The sequence below is a fragment of the Anser brachyrhynchus genome (assembly GCF_964034855.1).
Source record: "Anser brachyrhynchus genome assembly, chromosome: 26".
NCBI lineage: Eukaryota > Metazoa > Chordata > Aves > Anseriformes > Anatidae > Anser > Anser brachyrhynchus.
This window is the reverse complement of record NC_137719.1, coordinates 5,478,516-5,504,558: the sequence shown is the minus strand read 5'-3', so window position 1 is coordinate 5,504,558 and position 26,043 is coordinate 5,478,516. Positions and strand designations below refer to the sequence as shown.

Below are 26,043 nucleotides of genomic sequence, written 5' to 3'. Positions count from 1 at the left end.
CTCTAAAGCTGGCAGAATCCTCTGCTTGTAGGTATTCGTGAGTGTAAATATTGCCCTGACCTTGATCCTCTGCATCATGGGGTCTGCAGATGAGCAAGCTGCAAATCACTCCCTTGCATTTCTTGTTCACACCCGGTCTCATGAACTGATCCCTTTGCACCGAGGCTCGGTGCGCCCAGGAGTGCAGCCCTGCAGAGCTGTTACCTTTCAGTCTGCTTAGCACTCAGCAAGGTCGTTGCCTCACCTTTCCTATGTCCTCTGTCATCCCCTCTTCCCATGCTTGCTTTGATGCAATTGATTTTATTGCTGTTGCTCAAGTCCCCAAAGGGTTTTTCTCAGATCCTGCCAAACATGCTGTAGTCAGGCACCTCTTAACGCCTTCCAGCTAGGCTCGTGTTACGACCCTTCAATTGAAAAGGGGCTCCGAAGATGTAGCACTGTAGGCAAGTATAATTTGAAGTACCTTTTTTTTTTTTTCCTTCATAGTTCACTTGCATTACGTGCAAGTGAAATGAAATCAGTGGAGTGGGATTTGGCCTGTTCATTCTTTCTCAGAGCCAATGGCAGCAAAGTGAGGATGTTCCTCTCCCCAGCCACAAAAGGAGATCAGCTCCCCGGGGTAAAAAGGACAAAGCCCAGATTTGTACGGCTTCATCTCATGCTACCACTGCTCCGTACGCATCCCGTGGGTTCTGACACTGGAAGACCGAGCACAGCACCGATTCCACAGAAACGTGTCTGATCTGCACTGTGGTCTCACCCACACGTTGTCAGACCCCTCTGAGCCTTTCTGAGGCACACGGAGAGCTTTCATCCACAAGCAGCTCTCCCTGGGACCAGCCGCAGATGTGGGGCGGCGTTCGGATCACCCCGGGGCAGCTTGCTGCATGCCCCTTCTCCTTGAAAGACCCCTGGGGCTGCGTGCTCTCAGGGGCAGGGGGAAGCCACGCGTTTCCATACGTGAGTGGAAAGCTCCGAGCAGGCTTACAGCACCGCAAGGATAATTCGAGTCCCTGTGGAAAATAATTGGCAGCAGCGCTGAGCCGTGACGCGGGTCCTGCAGGGTGCCTGGACGTCCCTGGGCACAGAGTGCTGCCGGCCCTCTGCCCGGGGCGCCTGGGCCCTCGGGGAGGCATGCAGGTAATTCCTGCAGATCAGGCCCTTCATTAGTGGGACCTTGAGGTCACGTACGTTAGAACCAATTATTGGCGGAGTTATCAGGGAAGGGCAGCCCGGTGACAGCGATGGGCGACCACATGAACGAGCAGACACCTTGAGAGAGTACCCTCGGGGAGAGGGAGGGAGGAAGGAGCAAGGAAATTCTGCCGCTTCCATAAGCTTTCTGTCGGGGAAAAAGAAAGCAAATGAAGTGGAATAAAAGCTGCAAAATGGAACACCCCTGACAGTCAGCCGCTGAATAGGGTTTTTCATTTAGAACCAAGAGGGTGGTTCCTAACAGGAGCGGGATGGGGGGCACACGAGTGTCGGTGCCATTCCAGGGAGACTTCAAAGACTGCCTTCAATTGAGGAATTTGTGCGATTAGCTGGTATTATACAAAGATGCACAAACAACCTTGCAAAATGGCACAGAGCAAAAAGGAGAAAAAAAACCATCTAGTGCTTCAGTGTCTGATGCTATTTCGTCTTTTGATGTTTGTTTTCTACACGGTGCCAGCAATTTCTGTCGTCTCTGGTGCGTGTTGCCAAGTCTATTATTTGGGATGATTCCTGCTTTAAATATTTTTAGCTGTAGCAGATCTTTAATCACGGGGAGATTGTTTTCAAGAATGATTATTTTATGTGCATCCAAAAGCAAATCTGAAGGCCTGATCCAAAAGTATTTGTGATGGTTTTGTAGCCAAAGGGCAGAGTAGGAAGGATGGGGCAAACTCAAAGGCCAGAGAGGAGAAGGGTGTTTCATCTGAATGAAACAACGAATGTCTGCCCTCCGCTGAATCCTTCGGGTGCCTTTGATTAGCAGTGATAAATTCAATCTGTGACCAGAGGAAGAGGTTCGGCCTCTGAAATCTACGGTAGTGGCAATTAAGTATTTATCTGCAGCATGTTTGTGATGGGCTAAGTAAATCATAAACACAGAAAAGACTAATTAATACTTCAGTGTATCTGTTGCTCTTGCAAGAAGCAATGATTTTTGATGTTTGAGAGTGGGATATCTCGCTGGTGATGTCTCTATAGTTCCACTGACTTCACAAAGGAAATGGCAAGCTGGAGAGCAGAAAGGTGAAATCAAGCTTTTTTCCTATTTCATTCCTATGTCCTGAAGTAAAATAGTCCTATTTTGAAAAGTCCCATTAAGAATTTAAGAGCCGTGACTTTGGAGCTAAGTGAGACGTTGACCTTGAATTTGTTCCCAGTATGAGGTAAATCTCACCCAGAATACATTGGTATTTCAGTACAAAGCTTCCATGAATTTTACTGCTGTGTTTGTGTGCGTGCTAAATACCTTTAACAATGCTACCTCGGTATGAGAGGCTTGAAGTTTCTGATGATAAGCACATAAAATCTCAGATGATTATCTGAATCAATTTCAGAATGTAAAATTAATATGAAAGCTTAACAAGAGCACGGATTTTCTAACCGCCGCTCTCCATGACACCTATTGATTACTATTTGTATTAAGGAAGCACCTGTAGCTGCCTACCGAAATTAAAGCCAGGCATTTTTCATACTCATGCTTAAAATCCATAGCCAGGATTTAGAAACTCAAATACATACACAACATGCATTCGTAGGGATTTCTGCTACTGATGAAGCAACAAAGAGCTTAAGAGTTTGTACCAGTAGACATCAAAAACCTTGACCAAATCAAGTTTCAAAGCAGATTAACGACATGGCATTAACAATACAGCATTAAACTGTGGTTTGGACAGCCTCAGCCAGAGCTGAAGGAGTTGTTGAGGCGTGGTAGCATGAACCACGTCCGAGACAACATTTTCCCTGCCGTTAGGAAGGGCTCCGAGCACGCCAGCAGCTCCCGCCTGGTGCAAAGTAAGTGAAGGCAAGGGAACTCGATTGCTCTCTCTAGGTGGAATTGAAATCACTTCAGCTATGAATGTGTGTGGCCCCATGAGGCTAAATAGGGTTTAACTAAGTCATTCTGAATTCACATTGTTAGTTACTGTGGAAAGTTAATCCTAATTATCTGTGCTCCTCGGGAGGAAACCCTGGGCAGGCACACTCTGACCGGCTCACTTACTAGCCAAGAACATCTACCACTGAAACTAGATGTTCTTCCATGGTATATTTTAATATTTCGCTGTCTGAGCCTGTTACGAACAGAACATAAAATAAGAAAATAAGAAAACAACCCCACCGAATACTTCAGGTCTTCCACACAGCAAGCTGTGGCTTGAGGCCTGCTCTGGATCCTGCATAGACACAGCAACTGGTTCTTACTGTAGGCCAGGGTGAGTGGCCCATCCCTGGGTTCTGGTACTTACTTTCGGCCATGCCGCTGAGCAGAGCAGTGCTTGTGACTTTCCCAGAGCCGTCACCTTTGTGAGCACAGCTGTGCTTGTGACTTTCCCGGAGCTGAGCACTGCTGCTCAGCCCCAAGCTGTTTGGCACTGGGATGCTGCCAGCCCCATATGCACTACGTGTGTGGAGCTCTCTCAGTAATGGTAATTTCGGCGTCGCTGCGATCCCACTGCTGTGACAATCCGGGTGTAGTCTCAGGGCTGCCCCTGTCTAACAGGAGCTAATCTTCCCCAGCTAGAACACTGCCTGCTCGTTGCTGGCTGGTTTGCCTCAACAGAGAACTCCACACACTGACAGGGCCGCGTTAGTTACAGCAAATTAGCTCTGGTAACACTCGTAGACAGGCAGGCAAACGGGCTCTGAAGGAGTTTAGCTGCTGCTTGCTGACTAAACCCAGGTGGGACGGCGGTGGATCTCGTACCTCGGTGCGGTACCTGAGCAGTTTCGGCTCCGGGCAGCAGCCGGCACCGCAGGGCTCAGGCTGGCCTGGTGAGGGGCATTGCCCAGAACGGAGACGCACAGTGCAACGGGCTGGGTAATTTCTGAAGAAAAGGAATTGCAAGCCAGAAGAGTAATTCTTCGTCTCTTTTGCAAAAATACGTAGGAGTCGTTTCATTCTGAGTTATTACAGCGTGTGCCAGTCAAAGGGAGTGTGCGAAACAGGCTAACGCGAGGCATATCGCGTTGCTGTTAGTGCTGGTGTTGCAACTGGCTTTCATTAAGCAATTCCTCAAGGGCTTCGCTACCTACCTGCCACAGGAAATTAATAAGTGTGACTGAGACAATCTTCTGGGTAATGTGGGTTCCCATCAACTTAAAAATTAAGTGTATTAGGGAGAGTTTAAACTTTATAAATCTTACATACTGGCTGGTTCCAAACATGCTTTGCCTTGCTTAGAAGGCAGCTTAGAACTGAGATAACCTTTACAGAAGTGGATTTGGTTGATCTTATAAGCATACGGGGGCAAGGACTGTTGTTTTCCTTTGTCTTCATAGCATAATCTTCTTGTTTCATCTGTAGACACTGCCAAAATAAACACAACAGCATCTAGACATGCAGAGCCTGGAGTGCAGGGGCTGCCCTGGGTCAACTCTGAGGTGCAGCAGAAGAGCTAGGAAGAAAAACAACTTTCCTTGCTTGAATAACCATCTGATGCGTATTTGTTACTCAGCCCTGCGGAGAAACAGTATGTGGAATATCATTGGTATCACTGGGCCAAAGTGAGTATTTTTCAAGCTGCACGTTAAATCCCGAACATAATCACACACTTATAATTGAAGGTGCTGTGTACATGTGTCAAAAAGATGACTCTAATGAAATTGGCCCCAAGAGCATAATTCATAATTCAGTGTTCATTAGCCTCCTTGCTTTCATGATTATACTAATCTCAGGAAGGAGACAGAGAGAGATGGCTGAGGTAATCCTGCAAGTGATCTTTATTTTAAAAAGCAAAAACAAACAAACAAAAAACTTTACGATCTCTTTTATAATTTAGGGCTAACATGAAACACAAGTATTAAATACAACAAACAACCTCAAAGCAAACCTGAAATGAATCAAAGCATTTTGTTTTCAGTTCCTTCTCTGGGAAAGCCACACTATTTGCTTTTCATTCTTCCCTTATTTAAATCACTTTAGGCTTCTAGGTAGGGAACAGACCTGTGAGGCTTACAGCAACCATCTCCCACCACCACCAGCAGATAGCTATGCAAAATTTACTGAGGGAATGCTTCTTGGATTGCAAGCTTTTAAGGATAGGCAGGAGATATTCAAAGTCTCCAGAGGGATTTATAATGTTGCCAGTTTTTGTGATTCCATCAGTACAAGTCTCTCAAATATTTACTGTTTGTTCTTAAGGCTGCATTTGTTGCGGAGATGTGATTACATGTGAATCTCAGCATTACGCGCTTGTTTCTTTATGAAAAGGAATGTTTCTAACATTGTAGATTTAGAGGGAAAAAATGGAAAATATGCCTTGCTTATACCCTGGGGCAAATAGAAAGAAATCCAAGCTCCAAGTCTAAAGATATTCCATAAATTTAATCAGACTGCATTTTGAATTATGCCTTTGGCGCATGATAGCCGTAGTCGAGCTGTGTGCCGCCTCTGGATCTCAGTTTCCCTATCTTTATCGTGCCCGAGGCAGATTGCTAGCTTGATAGCGCTGTGACCACTCCAGAGGAGAAATTCTGTTGGTTATTAAAAGTCACTCAGATGTAAATTCTTAATTCCTAATGGTTTATGTATGTTTATAAATCTGCACCAGGAGAATAAGGTTCTGAATCTCCGGGACTCGTTGTTTGCTTCTGAGCCGCGATGGGATGGGGATGCGGCAGGGCGGTCTCAGCCATTTTTGCTCCTTCCATGCCAGAAGTGCTGCTGTGTGGAGGTTTCTTCAGAGATGTGCTCCCCAATCCATATTTTTTACTGCCACATGGCCAAGGCAGGTCCCCTCCTGGCTGCCAGTACCCAGCCCCGTAGTATACCAAGCCACAGAGCTTTTTACCCTCTGGCATTCCAACTATCTTCTCTAATGTAATTAAAACGATAATTATTCCTTATCCAGAACATTTTTGCTTACTTATAGTCTGTGGAAATATTAAAGTTGATTAAACACATATGCTGCTGGTAGATAGCTCCTCCAGTCACATATGGAGTGATAAAAGGTTAGCTAAGGGAGGACAAAATATAGCACAATACTCTGCTAATGCAAAGGGAAGGGCAACTGGAAAATGCTGAGTCTGTAGCAGTGGGAAGACCGCCTACATTGAGGGGAAGGACCCCTGCAAAAGGTAGGGCTAAGGTGGGGGGAGAGCAAGCCAACAAATCTCTGAGGCAGCTGGGAGAGAATTTCTTTCCTCTTTGGTAGGGGCCACGCGTTTGCACAGCCAAAGCGTGTCGTCCACCCAGGAGGCCGTCCTGAGGCTCTGCCCTCCCCAGGTCCCGGTGCAGGTACTTCGCTTGGTTTCAGGCTGCCCACCAGGTGCGCGTTCTCAGTTTTGAATGAAGTGCAGATGCAGGGAGATGTCAGAGCCAGGCGGATGCCAGATAGATCCGATCTGTCCATCTGTCTGTGTGTATCCATATGTCTAGCCAGCCATTTATTCCTGTATTTATTTGCTCATCTTACATATGTCTTCTCTCAATCCTGATGGAACAAATGGACTCAGAGAGGCGATATTACTAACGAGACAGCTTCCCTGCACGCTGGGGTCATTAAGCAAAGCCTGGGTGTGCACACAACCACCACCCTGGCTGACGAAGCTGGTTTGGGGCTGAAAGCAGTTCAGTGCTGGCAACAAAGTGCCCTGCTGCTGTGATTTTTTCACTCGAGAGCATCTGCGTGGGCACTGACAGCAGCCCTGCACCCACTTCAGGTGCTGCGGTGTCCCAAGCACCCATGTATTGCAAATAACCGGGAGTAGAAGTCTGTTGTAGCTTTGGGCCTGGAGAGAATCATGGCGAAAAGTTTGTGGGCTTTTGTGGATTAAAAAAAAAAGAACTTCAGCCTCCTAGGCTTTCACAGAATTTTATTTAACTAGTATGGAAACTAATACAAAGCAAGGCTATTTCCTCGTTCTCTGATCTCATAAACTGGATGCAAACTGCTGAAGGTGGCCACCTTCCTTACCACAAATATATCTGTATGCATCTTAAAAGCATTAGTAAGGCTCCGAGGTGAAAGGGACAGAAATAGCACTTGCTTTCACAGTGTAATTGCCTGTATTCTATCTGGGGGAGAAGTGTGCTTTTTCTAATTTGCAGAAGTCACAATCTAAAATGCTTTAAAATGTACTTCTTTTCTCCCCTTTTCCTCCCATGGAAAAAGTGCTGAGGTAGACTTTTCTTCCCCCATAAACAGGATGCGTTTTATCATTGTGGTGGGTACACTGCAAGCCTGAGCAAAGAGAAGAGTGCAAGTCAGAGAATGACAAAAGCTTCACAGATTGAATTTGCTCCTCTGTATACTGGAGGGAAAGAATAGGAGCATGTTGGTATGGAATGAGGTTTTTGATCGTCTGAAAAAACGGAGGAAGCTGCAGAGGTAGGGGTAAATTTTGAATAACTAGCAAAAATAAAAGTTCTTTGGCACATGCTCTTTGCTCGGAGTTTATTCCCTTCTAATCACACCTCCGACTACTTGTTTGTCTTCTGCTGCTGTCAGCAGAGTTTCGCAGGAGACCCAGGTTCCCCTTCCTGCCTTTTCAGCCACAAGGACAAGTTATTGGACTGCATTTTGCAAGACTATGAGCTGCTGAAGCATGAGTTTGTTTGCCCACCGTCTTGGCCCATGTTTTCTGCCCTGATAGACCAGTGTTAGCCTGGCTGTCCCTCAGGGCTGGTTAGTTTTTATCGTATGCCTGCATGGTGCCTAGTACAAGAGTTAGGTCCACGGCCTACAGCTGTAACTAACAAATCTCTAGCTCTTACAGCCTACCCTGAGGATTCCCCTCTGCAAGATCTACTTTGACTTTCTAGGAAAAGCCATGGAGGATTTTTCCCCCTACAGAAGGCCATGGCTATCCATGAGAAGCTCAAATGTGGGTATCTAGCCCGTAGACTGGTTGTATATCCAACATCTCCAGGCCTGAGCCAGCTCTGCCCTCCCCGGTGCCGTGCCCATCAGTGGCCACAGATGAGTTTCCCCCTTTCCCGCAGATGGGTCCTTGCAGGACCCATGATTTGGCTTTGTGACTCAGCCTGTGGTTAAATTGAAAACTCTTCCTGACCATCTATCATGCTCTGGTGCACGAATGGATGATGAGTAGATCCTATTCTGGTTCATCCTCTGCCCATCCATCATCCGCTCTGCCACCTGCTGTTCCCGTAACGAGGGGAACAGAGACGGATGGGAGAGCTGTCCCACTAATGGACAACGACTGACAGACAGATAGACCCCTGGGTTTCACTGCCTCTCAGCACCATTTGAATAAGGGATACATGGGGGTAATTGAGCTGGCTACGAGTCGGCGAGCCTTGTAGCTCCATGTCACTAACGTATTTACAAGGAGCCCATGACTGAAATCTGGGCAAGGCTGCGGTGGCCTTTGGATCGAGCTGGTATTCACAGGATGACATCTGCAGCATTAATTGTGCTCAGAACTTGTATGGCAAGCGAGATCTTAGAGCAGTTTGCAAAAGCAGGTCCTCTGGTATGCTGTCCCTCGTGCCACCTCGGTCTGTCACCCTGTGAACGCCAGCCGTGCAGCGGAGCTGATCAAAAATCTCTGGGGACTTCTCGTTTGTGATCTCAGATCAGCGCTGCCGACAACGGGGAGAAGCTCGGCCCTGATCTGACTGTTGTCAGAGAAACTGCGACAGCACTGCTTTCCTGACAGCCGTACCTCTCCCAGAGAAACCACTGCTGAGTTTCTTATAACCCAAAGGCTTGCTCGTGTGCCAAGAGAAGATGTAGGAGGAAGTGTAAGTGCACCACCTGGAGCCTGCTGCAGCGGTGTTGGCAGAGCTGTCCAACCCTAGTGACTTGCTATGCAAGCACCAGTTGGTTTTAGGAGGAACAGTGGAAATCCATTGTCGTGCTGGAGAGGGAGGTGACACTCACAAATCTTTGTCCCAGATGCCGGCTCCGGCAAGCAGTGGCACCGAGAACAGAAGTTCCCAACCGTCTGGGTGGATTCAGAAAGTTGCAGCAGGAAATTCGGCTGGTCCCCGTCCTGCCGCGTCCGGGTTTCTCCTCCGGTGGCGTTACTTCGGGTCAGCTCACGCTGAGAGCTCCCTGCTAAAGCTCCCGTCAGTGCTAATGCATATTGACAGCCGAGAGAATCTCCGCCCTGTTTTAACCTGACAGAAAACATCGCACTGTTGTAAGCACCGGTGAGGCAATAAGTCGTGTTTATCAGCTCATCCGTCACCTTCCAAGGGATGGGGACGCAGAGCCTCTGAAGCCTTTTTGCTCAGTGCATTTTGGAATGAGGCAGAATGTTTGTTTGTTTGTTTGTTTTAAAGCTGTTTCGGTTGTAGAAAGCACAAGAACGGGTGCTTAGCTTTTTGGAGCATCCCAGTTTCCTGGAAGTTCCTTGGAATCAAAAACCATTGCCCCACCCTCAGCCAGGGCTTTGTTGCATCTCTCCCCAGCCTGAAGAAACGCTCTGGCAGCTGCATGCAGGACTGCCCTGCCTTTGTCCTGTGCTTCTTACCAAGAGGACTCAGTCACCAGCATGGATGCTGAGGGATCTGAGAGAACAGCCTGGTGAGAGGGCAGCTGGCATCCCTGCGTGCGCACAGCTCGGCTGCACGTCGCCGGTGCTCCTCTTCCAGGCGAGCTCTGCCCAGTGCCGCTGGCAGCTTGCTCCGTGGGATGGATGTGTGGTCAAGGCAGAACAGAAAAGCAGTAAAAATCTGTTGCAACCTGCCGAGCCACCTGCAGATCGCAAAGTGTGCCTGATTATATATAAAACCAGGCCTGATGAGAAGCTATGGCGTTCAAGCTGTGCCGGGTCCATTAGAGACATGTAGCCGACTCCCCGGGTGGGAGCAAATACCTGATTAACTCTGGCGTGCTGTTTGGGAGAGCTGCAGAGCCCTGGGAAACAAGGGAAAGACAAAGAAAGGGATCCAGGGTCAATAATTAATTGCCATCCTCGGTGTTTTATTGCAACGTGATTACACTGTTCCAAAGCTGCCTCTTTTTCTCTTCTTGTTCAAGCTTTTTCAAACTCTGTCCATCAAATCCTTTTTCAAGCGAGCGTCTCGGCGATGGCTGTTTTCAGTCCTGACTGAGTACCCAATGCTGTAATAAACACAAATATCTTCCAGCCTTCTGATCGCATCCACTATGAAAGCCACATGAACACTAATTGTCTCCCTGTGTACTACTTCTGGATGCTTTACACAGGCTGCGCTGAACTTACCAGCTTGTTTGGCACCAGCCAGATGAAGCAAGCACACTGCCAGTTATGCCTCTGTACATCTTTTGCCAGCAGATAATTAGACCTGTGCAAGATGGTCCTGGCAAATAATGCTGCTCACCTGATTTAGCAGGAGACGCAGGTTATTTTCATCGCAAGATTCATGAACTTTTCAACCTACGCAGATTCTCCCCCAGCCTAGCTGAGGATAACATCCGAATGTCTCAGCAACGTGAGTGCTTTATTCCACCTATGGTGCCGCTAACCAACGGAGGATTGTTCCCATTTTATAGGAAGATGTGAATCATACAGAGATCAAATGACTTAACACGGGGAGTAGGTGGTGGGACCAGGAAGTGAATCTAATTCTTGTGATACCTATCAACTGGTTTTATTAACTTCTCTGAATGTGGATGTACATGGTTATTGGTAACCTTTTAGGGGCTTTGCCTCAAAATCAAGCGAAACTGGCAAACTGTCAGGGTTTCAGGCTAAAATCAGGTGCAGTTTGTCATTGGGTCCCATAGTTTAGTCACACAATAGGACTTTATCATCATTTAAGGACAGTAAATTCCTTACACATAATGTCCCATAATCACAGAGGATGGAAAGAGGCAAATTTCCCATTGCTGTGGCATGAATCTCTCCCAGCCCATCTTGCAGTACCAGGGTATTTGACGAGCTGAAAGCTTGTTCAGATCAATGGGAACCAAGGACAGACCTTGTAGGGAAGGCTGCAGTTGGTTTAATATTGTGTTATGAGTAAGGGAGGAGGAAGGTGCCTTTCTGCCTCAGCCAAAGGGAGGATGGGAAGAGGCAGCTCTCTCCTTCCCCAAACGAACCCATCTGCAACACTTCCAATTTGAATCCAAATAATATCTGAGGTTTGGGATTCGGCAGCAAACTAGCTTTGAGTCCTTAATCCCAGCGCCTGATGTTTGGGGGTGTTGGGATTTGGAGCTAATTAATTCAGCCACCTGTAATTTTTGCTCAGATGTTCTGTCTGCCTCTTCCTTAGATATATCATATGGTTTGGAAGGCTGCAGACAATGCTGGCCTGAATCCTAATCCCTAATACCGCTTTTTTTCAATCTTTCCCCTTTTTAATGATTTTTCGTGTTTCTTCCATCTTTTCCTACAGCTATCTCGCTCTTCTGGGTGCCTGCTCAGGGGACAAAAAAAATCTGATATTTAGTAAGTGGTTCGGCTCTGCCCATATGGAAGCACTGTGTTCCCTTCAGGGCTGTCTGCAGAACGATGCTCCCAGTGCCTGTCCCGGTCTCCCTGGCTGGTTTCATTTAAGCACAAAAGATTCAGTGCTGCCTGTTCCTGTTGGGAACAAGGCTTCAGGTGATAAATATTGCAAGATCTAGAAAGCCCAGGAGTGCTGTCCTGATTTCTTTCCCTTGGCAGTGAAAGGATGGAAGAAGAATGAAAAGATAATTAGTTTGGAGTTTGCAGAAATGAAACGGAAAAGGTTAGTTCATTGCCTCCTAACGCCAAGTGAAAGCCTGGGCTCACGCTGCCCAGGCTGCAAGCTGCTGCAGCCAGGGAACGCCGTCGTGCTTGTTCACAAAATGCTCCCCGCTCTTTTGTTCCTGTAAAAATAATGCCTTGCGATAACCAAAGCTGGAGTCGGTTTTCCCACATCTGTAGAGCCCGGAGCTGTTATTTTTTATGACTGCTTTTCATATTGCATTAGTGCCAAGCGAGCCCGGGAGCCCGGCTCTGCCGGGTGCTGCAGGCGCGGGCAGCGGGAGGCAGCTGCAGCCCGGAGCCGCCAGCCAGGAGCGAGCTCCGGGAGCTCGTGCAGGGGCTTAATGGCTTCAGCAGCAGCTGAAGAAGGAGCCTGTCCCTCCAGATCTTATCCAGGACCGGAGCCTAATGGGTACATGAAAAAAATGAAGAGGGATGGAAGATGTCAGAGCAACAGGAACACGATAGCGTTATCGGATGGGTTACCTTCATGTCTAGCTTTTAGGTACCTAATGGAGATGCACTAAACCAATCAACAGCACAAGGCTCATCTCAGCCCCTGCCCAGCCGCTATCAGCAGCCGTGTGAGCTTCCGTGCTAGTCTTTCTGAATCCCCAGATCCCTCCCGCTTTTACCTGGGTTTTGTAAGAACAAAGGATTAGGCTTTGTGGGGTTTCCTAGTTCAATCCGTATTCTCCCATGCTGCTAAAGATGATAAAACGTCCCCTGACCTGTGTTTGTCATCTCACTTTATAAAATTTTGCATCAAACATAAAATCGTACAGCTGCAAGCCCTCCACGTGGGTTGGAAGTCTCTCTTGCAAATATGTCCTACTGCTCTTCCCTGATTTTAGGTGTGCCTGGTGGATTCAGGTGTATAAAACAAACCCCTTTGTCTCCTGCAATCTTAGCGAACGTAAGCTTATATTCTTGTCTCATGCAATCAGGCAGCAGAGCCATGGTTCCTGGTGCTGGCAGCTGTTCATTAATATTGTCATCCATGCTTGGCTCTGTCTTGAGGACTCAGGTGGAGCACTTCAGTTCTGGTCTAGTCAGACTGCTAATGAACGTCGCCCGCTCCCCGTGCAGAAATCTTCCCTTTGAAGGTACGGAGAGGCCACCCGCGTCGTCCCGACTGAAGGTCGAGGGACATCTGCAGTGGTGGCAGCAAAGAGGCCAAAATAGACCCTGGAGCTCCTGGGCCATGGCTGTTCTGTATGAGATAAAGTTATAACTATTTAACATTCTTGGGTGGGAAATTAGGATGATCACATAATCTCCTTAGTCTCTGACTACAGGTCCAGCATGGGAATATGGATCTTAATTGGCATTTTCTTATCAATAAACTCAAGTTGAGGGATTAAGCATAAGGCTCTTAATACAACCTGAATTTTTGGAAGATGTTTCTGATCTCTGTGTGGTCAAAGAAGCATCGCTGGTGTAGAGAGCGCCTGGGGAGGAGGAATTTAGGAACATGAACACCAGTTCTCAAGGTTCAAGTTCTCTGGGCGAACAATCGCATCCGTGCTGTTCTGTGCCTGCACACCTAATGTTCAGGCTGTGCAAAATGCCTCAAAGAATCAGTGGCACAGCCAGGTAGGAAATGCAAATGCAGAGTTGCTTCATCTCTAGGTAGCTTTTAGGCATTTTATTGGTATGACAGCGCTTTAAATGATGTTCCATAAAAAGATCTGTGACCGTGTGTATAAATACACAAAGGACTCCTGCTGATGGCTCTATTTTTATTTGCTATTTAAAGTTAAGGGTATGGTTAAAAACTTTGCTGAACAGTGATGATAAGATGAATCCCCTTAATGCATACCAAAGATGCGTTACTACCGTGCGCTGCATCTCCTCTGTCTTCTCCTGAACACAGCCTCGTGAATTACCGTGCTAATGCAAAACTCTTGCCGTCCTAACAAATGAAGAGTGGCAGCTGTAATACACCAGCAGCCCGGTCCCAGAGCCCCAGCTGCTGGCTTTGTCAGGGTGACCTGAAGCAACAGCAGGATATGTGGATTGGTGTATTTTTCCTCCGATTAAGCACAAACTCAGGGTTCCTCGGAGTACATTAGTGTGCAGGAATGTCTTCTGTGCAAGCCTGCCTGCCAGCACACATCCGCGTCCATCTTCATTTGCGGTGAAAGGCAGAGGTTTGTACCTTCCGTGGTAGTAAATTGGCAAAGACGAGTGCAATAACCAAATCTGCAATTCTCTTCTGTTGTGGGAGCCCTACCTATTTGTTCCCTCCCTGTCAGCTCCAAGTTGCTTTTCTCTCCCCGTTATGTCAGCTATAACTATGCATCTCAGCTCTCCTTCCCTGCTGCCCCCTGCTCCCTTGAGCTTTTCCTGTGAAATTTTTGTATTTCATCCTTTCTCAGCTGCGGTTATGTCCTCTGCCTGACCGTCAACCTTCGTCAACCTTAGAAGCTGAACGGATGCAAGGAAACACAGCTGCAGAGGGGGGCATTGCCATCGCCTCCCTCTCCCACCCTGTTAAAATGTCTGGGTCCTGAGCACGACTCCAGTGACCCCTCTCGGAGCCCCGAGATGATTCCTCTGTGAGCGCTGCAGAGCCAGAGCAGCGCGGGACTGACCGTGTCTGTTTAATGATCATCGCTTTGCAAACGAGAGCAGTGCAGACAACCCTGAGAGCAGGGGTGATAAGCCAAGCACCCCAACTTGTTTTCATTTTTCATTGCTGTCGAGCAGGAAGATGACAAGATTTAGCTATTGTATTGGAGCATATTTGCACGCTGGGCTGTGTCTTCTCCTTAAAGCATTCAGTGGTGGAGGCAGCTGGGGACTGATGGAGCCGCAGAGTTGTGCTTTCTTTTCTTAGCTTCAGTGGCTGGAAGATAAGATGGTGAGGAGGTAAATTTTATGCCTAGAACTCGGAGCACTTGCCATTATCCTTGTTATACAGGTAGAAATGGGGACACATGGACAGGCATGCTTATGTAGATTGATGTTATTTATTAAGTCAGTGGCAAACCAGGAAAAACTCTCCTAACTCCCAAGACCAAGTGGTATTAAACCTTGTGGCTTGCAAGGGCTTCTGCTGGGTTTATTAAAAATAGATAGATAATTGAGCTAGGAGGACATGCTTAAAAAGAAAAAAGTGACCTTTTTTTCCCCATACCCCTGCGATTGCTCCAGAGCTCGCTAGTTATAGCTTCTATCTCAGTGTCCCCCAGATTAGTCTTTCAGGTTGCATGAGCTCCCCAGGCTGTTCTGTGGTCAGGCTGCTTTAAATGAGCTTTTCTTCTCTGTGTGCCGTAGCGTCAAACTCCTGACCTTGAGAGCCTGGCAGTACCTGGCTCCTTGGTACAAGATTTTTGGGCTTCAGAGCACTGCTAGCGCCGGAGGAACGTGCGACTGGTGAGACCTACACCCGTATGGGAAACCCCACTCCTGCATGGTGCAGAGCACCGGGCGATGGCAGCAGATTTAAGAGTGCTTTACCTGTGCTCCAGGCCAGCTGGAGGTGGAAGCCGTGGGGAGGAAGGAGCGCCGTGCCAGCACCAGCCGCCAAACTCTCCTGGGAGGCTGCGCCCAGCATTGCTCCAGCGCTGCGCCACGTCCTCTGGCCTGGAGCTGACCCTGTAGTCATTCCTTTAAACCCGTCCCTTGGTGCCAGCTGTCTGCTAAGGACACATCTCTCTCTCCCAGTCTCATTACCCGCCACCCCAGCCCCTACGGCCATGAGCTGGTCCCAAGCAGGTGGAAGCGGGTCTGGAGGGCTCGGGGTGCTCTGGTCTGCTCTGCTCCTGGAGCAGTTCAGTTTGGGAGGCTGCACTTCATTAAAACTGTGAAACGGAACAATTAGCTGAGGCTGACAATTTCCTACAGCCTCAGCTGAGTGCAACGGGCGCTTTCTAATCTCTCTATTTATCTTACTGTTAATCTGGCTATCAATTAAAACAATTTTCCAAACTTCGATGGGTTCATTTAGAAACTACTCGGGTAACAATAGAATCATTTAACTTTTCTTTTGTGAAGCTTAATTCGCCTGCACCTTCTTATCAACGCTTGCCATTGTTAAAGGGAGTTTGCGTTGTGTTCTCGGAGCTGGTGAGCTCCAGAGCTGAGCTGGGGAGCCGTCGCGGGCAGGAGGGGCAGAGCATCGTTTGTGGTGGTCTGCAGATGCTGCCGGAGCTCCCGGCTGTGCCGCTCGTTTGTCAGGTGAGGAAAAACATGCGGCAGAGTCCGAGGCCAGGAAAAAGCAGCTGAGGTACGGAGCCTTCTGAAAATGGCTTTTCTTCAAAAGGAAAACAAAGCTTCCCGTCAGCTTACAGCTATGCTCCCGGGCGGCGGTGCCTTTCTCCTGCGGTCACAGTTCAAACCCAGCCTCAGAGTTAAAGACTAAACAGCGTGTAATGCTCATTCGGTCACGAGGCATTACTTCAGGTCCATTTTCTGCTGCTCAGGCAAGGGGCATCTAATTGACTTGGCACCGCCGAGGAGCCGCACGGCCAGTTCAGGTGTCACAAACTTCTGCTGATGCGAGGAGGTGCCCGCGGTGACCGAGTGCCAGCCGCGCCGCTCCTGCTGCGCGGACAAGGTGCAAGTGGTGGCAGCCGGACCCGCGTCGCTCTGTCTGCCTCGTAACAAGGCCGGCAGCTCTGGCGCACGTGCGTCGGGCTTTTTTTTCAGCCCGATGTGGACTTTATTCCTCCCGGCCATTTCGCACAAGCTGCTGGGCAGGCAGGAATAACCTGCAGCGTCTGCTGGCCTCAGGCAGCGCCCGGAGCCGCAGCGCGGGGACAAGAGCTCTGCGCAGCCTCCGCTTCCCCCTTAGCATTTGATTCAATAACCATGAATAAACTGTGGGAAGAGCTGACCTTCGCAGTGACCCATCCCGCACAAAGCTCAGGTTCTAGCTGAGAGCTGCATTTTTGTTTTTAGCATGAGTTTTAAGCACTCTAATTAAATCAGGGAGCTGGTTTAATAATCCTGGTTGGCTCAGGCAGCAGAGACAATTCGTTCACAGTTGCTTTATTAATGCAGCAGTAATCTCCAGGTTGGGAGTTCACCTCCTTATTCATTCATCCAAGTCTTCGGGAGTGGGGAATAGGTTTTAAAGCAGCAGCTCAGCTCCTGTGCTGGGCACGCTCTGGCTGGGAAGAGCCAGCCCAGAGAGGGCAGAGGAGGATGGAGCAAGGAAACCACACTGACAATTTTCCATCAGGTTTTGTACTATGCCATTTTGTATTTCCACCCGGCATCGTCCAGGTCCATTAAGTCATGAATCTGGGCACCCTCTGCAATTAAAGCTCTATTTTCACCTGTCAGTGCTTTAGAGCAAGCCTAGCAAAACCCTGACCAGGCTGTGAGCTGGAAATCATATTCTGTAAGTCATGTTCTGCAAGTATGTGGCTTTGGCTATCAAGCTTCCTGTATGTGGCCTGGATTAGAATTTATCCTATTATCCTCCCTGTAAAACTGATATATTCATCTGATGCTGTTTACACTCACTGGGGTGTAAACCAGGAGCCATCCGATTCAAATTGACAACTACGCCGCATTAAAGTTGGCATGAGCAAGAGGGGAATCAGTCCCCTGGGTATTTTCAAGGTGTTTCGAGATGCTGCATAATGTGCAAGCGAGCAGGTATACAGGGTGGTTAGATTTTTCTTAGTTCCCTAAAATATATAAAGGGATAGAGATATAAAAAGAAAAAATATGCATTGCTCAATATGTGCAAACTACATAAAAAACGACTCTCAGGCACATATATTTTCTTAGATGACACTGGTTTCTTAGTAAAATATCTGACACCTCAACTGCTGCAAATCACCATTGCCGTGCTGACACAAGTGAAGCTGCATTGATTTACACCAGCAATGATCTGCCCTTTATTATGGCCTCAAATTAATCCCCGCGGAGAAAAACTGAAGTTTAGGAAGCTGGGCTAGTTTGTTGTGCGTCTATAGCCAGTCAAGACAACTTCCAAAAACTCGGATAAAGAAAAAACATTGAAATGAGGCAAAGATGAGTAATTGACGATCATAACTGTGATTATAAGGTATAATTACAATTAGCTGCACAAGAGTGTTAATCATGAAAATAATTGCGTGTCAGCTTTTTCCAAAAGAAAAGGGAGTGTAATTATGTGGCCCAAATGGGTGACAAAAACACATCAGAGGAGTGCAGAGAAGATGCTGGCAGAAGGGGGACGGGAACGTGCTTAGAGAAAAAGTCCCCTGGATGTTAGCTCTTGCCTCTCAGCCCTTCTGGAGTAAGGAAAGTGGGGAGCCAGGCTCTTAGCTCTAATAATGGGATGTTTAGGCTGATGGAAGCAATTTTAACACCAGTAGAAAATAGGGAGAAAAGGAATCTCTGGGATCCTGCAACTGGATCTTCGTTAGGTTAGGGCTGTCTTTACTTCCCTTGCGAATGGCACTGAGATCAGACCAGCCCTCAAGCTGCCTCTCCTCTTCTGGGCTCCGCTACCAGAAGATGCTTCTTGTTTTGCACCGCAGCGTAAGGCTTGAGGCAGCCACCCAGCGTTTGGAAGACATTTATGTAGCTCGTCTCTCGTTTCTTAGGGCTTTGTTTGAGCTGGGTGTCCTGGGAGCTTTCCCGTGGTCCGTTCCCCCTCTTGCTGAGACTTGTTGCTCCAGCTGGCGTTGGGTGAATCAAATATCGCAGCTCCAGAGCAGGTCATTGTGCCACAGGATATCTGTCAGAAAACCCAGCCGCCCATTCCCTTACACACACATTGTGAATTATAAAAAGCTCTCTTCGGGGAGTGAGGGTGGCAGGGTCCTGTAATTTATCTTGCATGAAATGAGCTTGTTTGAATGGACTGGAAAAGCCAAGCCATTAATTTAGAATAGCTTCTGGACTCTGCAGAGCTGCAATTCCATTCTGCATACCCACTGCAGTAAAAATTATGGGATTTTAATACCATTTCCTTTATTTTTTTTCTTTTTGTCCTGCTGCAGAATCAGTGCTGGCTGCTCCAGTTGCACGCTCCTGACTGCTTCTTCACCTCACCGGTCGCGTGTGAACAATTGAGTAAGTTTGTTCAGTGTAAATCCTCTTCTTTAAACTCATTAAAGTGTGCCAAGCCTCTCTAAGAGCCATTTGACAAACTCCCCTGAGTGGCAAAGTAGTGTTTATTACGATTATTATTACTATTATTATTTTTCTCTCAGCTCCATCTGTAATGTAAACACCATTATGTTTTAATTATCTGTTTGAAAAGGAGATTTAAAAGTGAATCCCGCATGAACCTGGCCAGCATACACAATAGAAATCCCCTCGAGAGCCGCCCTGGTCGGTGAAATCTGACATGGGAGGCATCGAGGGTGTCTGGCAGGAGCAGAGCTCAGCGGGCACGGCCGTCCCGTACCCCTGGTCTTTTGTCCCATGGAATTGGGATGGGGAGCTGATGGCTCACCCCCTCCAGACGGCTGCTTTTCTAGGGCTGTTCCAGCTAGATGTTAGGGAAAGGTGCTGGAAAAAAAGGTGTTTCTCCACCTTAGCTAACGAGATCAGCACCCGTTCGGCAGAGAAGGGGCTCAGGAACTAAAAGAGCATCACGGAAAGAGGAGGGAGGGAGATCGCCGTGGTTGCCATGGCTCCTCGGCTCGGCACGATGATAATGAGCAGGGATCGAGGCAGCGTGCCTCTGCGGATGCCATACAGATCACCAGCTGGAGACCTGCTGTTCGTGGCCCGCTTTCCAGACCCCTTTTTCTTCCCTCTCCCCTAAACCAGCTCTGCGCTGTCCTCCCCTACAAAGGCAACTGGGAGCCTCTCTGCTGGTCTTCCTCCCCTGTGTTTTAATGAGCAGGATTTGGAGGGGGACGCTTGGACTCACCCCAATAAAGGAAATGGGAAGGATAAGTTATTAGGACAGGTGACCAAAGGGCACGCATATGCATTCATAAATTAAAGATGCTGCCAAAAGGAAAGGCACGCTCGGGGAATGAAGTCATATCGAAAACAAGACGGGAATGAATTGTTGCAAAACCCAAAAAACATTTCTCTCACTTCTAAATCCTGAAGTAAACTCAGCTTTGTGACCCCTTTTTCACACCATTGCATTGGGACAAATCTATTTGCCAGTCCTCCTCCGCAGTGCAATCACTCTGGTGTTTAATGTTCTGCATTTTCCATTACCGCTGATCTCCTGAAATGAGAGGCAGGAGCCCCGGCTGCCTCTGCCTGTGCCAGAGCTGGCCGTGGCAGCGGAGCCTCTCCCTGCCCTTCCCCTGTGCTAAATGCAGTGAAAAGCCCTGTAAGGAGGATGGACAGCAAAGTGCTACGGTCTTCTGCACTGCAAAGCCCTTTTTTCCCTTCCTGCACTCCAGAGACATCGGCAGTCCCCCAGGAGAAGCCCTGGAAGGTGACTTAGGTGGGACCTTAACACCTCAAAACCAAAGGGCTCCTGCAGACTTGGCAGAGGCCCTCCTGTGCCTTGCAAATCCACAAAGCTCAGAGTTCCTCTGGGAGGAATGACACTGGGAAGATGTGAGATGAGAATATTAACACCCCAGGGTTACCAAATAAAAAAAAAATTGATTTTTAATAACTCTAACCATCTCTTCAGCTTTCATTAGTCTCCTCTTTGGCTTTATAGTGCTGGGCATGAAGAATATGAGGATTTGAAGAATTAACTGAGTTAATGAGGGCTGATTATTAATGTTCAGAGCTCAATAAAAAAGGGAGAGAGAGAAATAAAACACAAAAAAATGAGCTGAAAATAAGGGTAATCTTTCATTCCCCCCAAATGAGATACATTGAATTATTGCTATACTTAAAACCGAAGCACCCAAGGAATGGAAATAAATACCTCCTATTAGCAATCGAAGGACCTGTGAAATTTGCTGCAAACAAGTGGCCAAGTCGGGGGAAGAAGATGACCATCAGGAAACGGAGCTGAAGACTGAGGAGGTTGCCCAGGGCCAGGCTGCCAAACAACCCCTGCGGGGAGGTCCCCAAGAACCTCACGTCCCAAGGTCACCAGGAACCCAGCATCCTGCCCAGCCCAAGGTTTGTAGGGGATCCTGGACTCGGGAGAACCTTGGCCATCATCAGAAGCTGTCAGGAGCTCGGTTCCTCTGAAGGTTTTAGCCTTTGGTGCTGTAAAAGACCTGTTCTCCTGCACCGTTGTGTGTGTGACCATTAATGCCTCATCGCTAACGAGAACTGTGCGGGCAGGACCATTGGTTCTCCTGTCTGTTTAGGTTGCAAAATCTTCCGGGGAGGCATTGTGTGTGGGAATATGAACTCAATCCAGGCCTAGCATCGCACCCGAGCACAGATATTAGCGATGGTAACCCCTTCCTCGCCTCCATCCCTGGCTCCTAACCAGCTTCACCCTTCCGAGAAAGCAAAGCACTCAATTATCTGCATAGAAGGAAAGAAATACAGAATTGACTGTCATTGCTCCTTCTCCATGGGTGGGATCGTCCAGCATTGTCAGGGCTAATGGTAATTGATGTTTCCTTTCACACCTGCTCTCTTTCCTGCTTTATTAAGCCTCTGCAAACACTGCTGTCCCTGGGGGAACAGTGGGAGTGGAGGAGGAAGCCTGTGGAAGAGAACAATTCCGGTTGTTCAGCACGGCGCTTTGCTAAATTGCATTCGGCCTCTTTTGCAGAGTAATAAAGTGTTGTCTGAAAGGCAGCATGGAGTTTTAATTTTCCCATTGTCAATGGATGCTGTAATCACGTAATTAACAAAGTGCGGGAGATAGTCATTTAAAGCGAGCCGAGAAAGCCAGCACATGAAGCAGATGCTTGGGGGAGTGGAACAACTTCTATTTGTGCTCTTCTAGCACTGGAGACCTTTTCATTACTTAGAAGATGGAGGAATCACGTTTGGATAGCAGGAGTAGCTAGGAGGAGGAGCGTGCTGTGTTCTGCTGGTTTGCTCGGCTCTGCAGATGCTGAGCATGGACCAGGCTTTGGTGCTGGGACGAGAGCAGCTCTGTCGCGGCGCCTCTCCTGGGGCTGGGATCGGGGAGGATCAGACCCCGGTGTGCCCAGCAGCCCCCATACAGCCTCCTCCTCTTACCCTCCCTCTTTCTGTTCACGCGTAGGTATTTTAGGGTGAGGAAATGTAATCTGTCTGCAGGGAAAACTTTCTTCCCCAGTGGGTATTGACCAAAAAAAGAGACAGTCTGGAGGAAGAAGGGAAAGCATATTTTTAATGCAGGAAATGCCTCCCTAAGCCTGGGAACCCAGTAAACAATTACAGCAATGGAAGGATTGCGGAGATTTAGAGATGCAAGAGTGCTGATAAAGGCTGAGCTTGCCCCATTTATCTCTCAGCCCCTCTCAGCATATTTAGCGGGAGCTAAGAAGCACCTTGCAGAACTGGAACAGGTGGATTTAAATGATGGCCTCTTCTGTTCCGGCTTTTTAATTTCACGTCCTGTGGATACTCCCCTCCCTCCGCAGAAACGTGGAGTCCTCTTCGTCTCCAGAGATATATTACCTGCCTGTCCCCACCTCCACGCTGCTGAACTTGAAATTTTGTACTTAAAGGACATCGTGGCTTTGCTAACTTTAATTAGGAAGAGCTACAACCCCACAGGTTGCAGGCAGGGAGTGCAGACGCTGGGAGGAGCTGGGGCCTGGGGAGCTGGTTTGTGGACCAAAGCGAGCTCAAGGCAACATTGCAGGTCGGTGTTCTTCCTCCAGATGTTTGCTGCTGTGAAGCTCCTTTGACTATCAGGCCCCTTTTAAAAGTACTTGTTTGCTTTATACCTCATTAACCAAGAAAGAAATTGCCCAGCAGAGGCCATAATTTTGTGCTCCTGACCTCTGGATGCTCTGTACTGCTGTGGCTTTGAAGAAACCATCAAGGTTTGTAGTAGTATTTATGGTATGGCAGCGTTTACAGCCCCCAGCTGAGAATCAGACCGACAGTACTAGGTCTTATCCATCCATTGTGAGCGGCTGTGAGGCACGAGTTTTGGGGCTTAAAAGAGGAGGGAGCAAACAGGCTGCGGGGCTGCCCAGGAGGGCAGTGCGGGTGTGTGACCCCCTGCTGCGGGCACCCTGGTGCCTGGCCACAGGAGAAGTGAATGGAGCTGTGCTTGAAATCAGTCCTTTATCCGGGCTTCGATATATACTGGGATTTAATAGGAACAGCATTCGGATTATGTAAAGGTTTGAGACAGATCGTCAGTGGGACTGCCCCTACAGTCAGCGAAGGGAAGTAGCTGCGGTTCTTGCATAAATCATCCCTAGCAGGCAATGCTGGTACTCGATGTTACGCCCCTGAATAGTATGTGATGTGTGTCCCCCACCGAGCTGGTAGTTTGGCTGTGCCTCTCAGTGCCTCATTTAGTGTTTCTGGGGTAGGGCCAGCAACCAAAGACCTCCAGCATCTTGGTTTTACCCATAAGATCACATCTGTGCAAAATTGATGCCAGATTTACTTACTAGCACAAATGCACAAGCTCACTGGAGCGAATCCCCATTCGCATGGGTGTAAATAAAAGGAATGTTATTTCTGTGTGCTGCACATCGTCCCTGTTAAGATTTTTTCCAGGACTGTCACTGTCTGCAGTTGCCCTTCCAGATGGGGGAAGAGGAAACCTCACTGGCAGCTACAGTGCTAGCAGCAGCGCAGAGCTTGTTTCATCTGCAAGTCACTGCTCGCACAGCCCGCAGCCACCCACAACAGTAATTATTCACAGCTCTTTAAATTCCTTTTGTACTTCTCCACTGCAATTTTAAATCACTCCATCAGTTGTGACAGTTTATGAGGGCTGATGTGGCTCATCCTCTGGAACAGGCAAGTGTGGATTGGAATGATTTTTTCCACAAATTCCATTTTATTTTTCACCCTGTGTTTTCCCTGATCCTTAAGCCATTATATATCAACTGCTTGCTTTCATTGTCTTTCTTTCTTTCTTTCTCTCTCTTTCTTTCTTTCTTTCTTTCTTTCTTTCTTTCTTTCTTTCTTTCTTTCTTTCTTTCTTTCTTTCTTTCTTTCTTTCTTTTTCTCTTTCTTTCTCTATTTCTCTATTTCTCTATTTCTCTATTTCTTTTTCTCTCTCTCTCTCTCTCTCTTTCTCCGTCTTTCTGTCTTTCTTAACCTTGAGGAACTTTTGTCAGCAGGGCTGGAGCCCAAGTTATTTTCTCATATCACCCAGTGTGTTCGCAGCTCCACTACTCCCCCACAAATGACAGGCTCCATATTGTGCCAAGGAAAGGTAAATTGTTAAGTGCACAGACTTCTGTTAACACAATAGCTGACAGAGCGCGGTCTCTTTGAGCTGCCAGGCATCCATATGATTTTTAAACAGCTGTCACTTAGGTGCCTTGGAAGGATGAACAGCACTCTGAAAGCGCTTAAGATGCAGGGTAAGATACTTGCTTATGTAGCTCCTGTAAAATGATGAGCCCTGTTAATTAATCACTCCCCTTCCAGGGTAGGTGTCAGAATCAGACAAAAGCCAGTCAGTAGAAACAGGAGCACGAGTGTTGTGCAAGAGAGGAGCGGGCGGCGGCAGGAAACGGGAGGAGGTGAAGGAGCAGTGCTGGGGATGGAGGCATCACCCCATGGGCTAAACTATGCCAGAGCTGACCGAGCTCCTACAGTTAACCTGTGATGACTCTCCTTAGCTTACCCACGGCAATGCAGAACAGGAAAAGCCCTACTGGAGGTTACCAAGCTATGCCAGTGTAAAAATCACCGAGGCTTAGAATTTTAAGATTTGTTGAGGTGCTAACAGCTGTTGGAATCGATGGCAGCCAGATAGCTGAGCTCCTTTAAAAACAGCAGATCTTGCTGAAAGCCAGTGAAGTCAGTGGATTGCAGCAGAAATTCGTCTCGAATGGAAACGTAGGACAGGGTCAGGGAACAGTTTGCTGTGGCTCTGTTGGTTTTTTGTACTGTTACCCTACAGGTGGTCCCGCTCTCACTGCACGTCTGCATAAGCAAATGCAGGACAGGGTTCTTCTTCAGACAAAGGGTCATGTTCAGATGTAAAACTCAAGTAATAAATTGTTTCCAGATGCACAGCTAGGTCAAGGGAAGGAGTCAGCAATCCCTGGGCAGTTTTATGATCTAATTTAATTTCTCAAGTGTGTCAGTCTGTGGTTCGTATAGTCCCTGACATATGTGCTTGGCCAAAACCTAGAAATAGGAGTATGTGGGTGGCAGAATAACTCTAGTTGATACAGGAATATAGACTTTATCAGCAGAATGAAATCATCGGCCTCTTATTGGTTTGAATTACTTAACCTGTCCTCTCCTACCGAGTCGGATCTCAGGCTGATATATATCAGCAGAGGATCTTCCTCACGGCAGCATTATCAGCAGAGAAGGAACTCCTGACAAATGTGCATTAATTATCTCGGAGGAAGTGTTTGCAGCTACACGCACAGTTGAATTTTGCCTTCAGGTGTGTCTGCTTGATCTCCATTTAAAATGGGAGCTGCATCAGCACAGCTGAAGGCAGAATTTGTGCCAGTGTGGTTTGGAGCAGCAAACCAGACCAAGCTGTAAATACGGCCAGGGCCTTCTCTCCTCAAATTCATTTACAAAAATGTCTAAGCTGAGCCTGCATTTTGTTCAATATCCTCCCTATCTTCAGGTGCAGAGAGAAGTATTTCAGGCTTTGTGTTGAGGGTTTTTGTCCTCTTTTATCCTAGAAAACAGCTGTATGAGGCCACACAAGTGCCTGAGGGGGGAAATTATGCTGTGTGATGGCTGGTGAGGTCACATAACACCACAAAAGCTGTCATTTTTCTGCAATTGATTTCCTAAAGATAACTTGTGGTCTGTGTGCTGTGAAAGCTAATTTAAAATAGAAAGATGAGTCTTTCCAACACACCTTGATTGGCAATTGTGATAAATTCCTATAATTACTATTGACTCCACAGAGGGTTTTCATTTGTTAAAGATGTTGCTGAAATGACAGCCCAGAAATGGAATAAAACAAGCGAAGGAGAAAGTTGCAGAAAATGCCTGTCTTTGCAGAGTTCCCTGAGTAAATCTACAGTGAGCCACCAGTCTTCCTTCTCTCTCCCACCAGCATCTCACTTGTCATAGTCAGATAATGCACAGTGAGGTTTTTTTGTTGTTTTCTAGCCAGGTAGTTTCTAACATGGCCGTTTATTATTCAGTCCTTGTACTAGAACATGGAGCAATGTGCACTTAAATCACATGAGTTTTAGTCATAGGAATGAAATATTTACAAATGTGAACTATTTCGCAAGTTCC

General features: G+C 47.6%; 1 protein-coding gene across 1 annotated transcript in view; it reads left to right on the top strand.

The window, feature by feature from the left end:
* DUSP26 (dual specificity phosphatase 26) overlaps window positions 1-26,043 on the top strand; it is a 67,098-nt gene that overhangs the window by 22,939 nt on the left and 18,116 nt on the right. The window contains exon 2 of the mRNA XM_080568488.1: window positions 18,795-18,867. The gene's annotated coding sequence lies outside the window, so the exon portion shown is untranslated. The remainder of the gene's footprint in view (window positions 1-18,794; window positions 18,868-26,043) is intronic.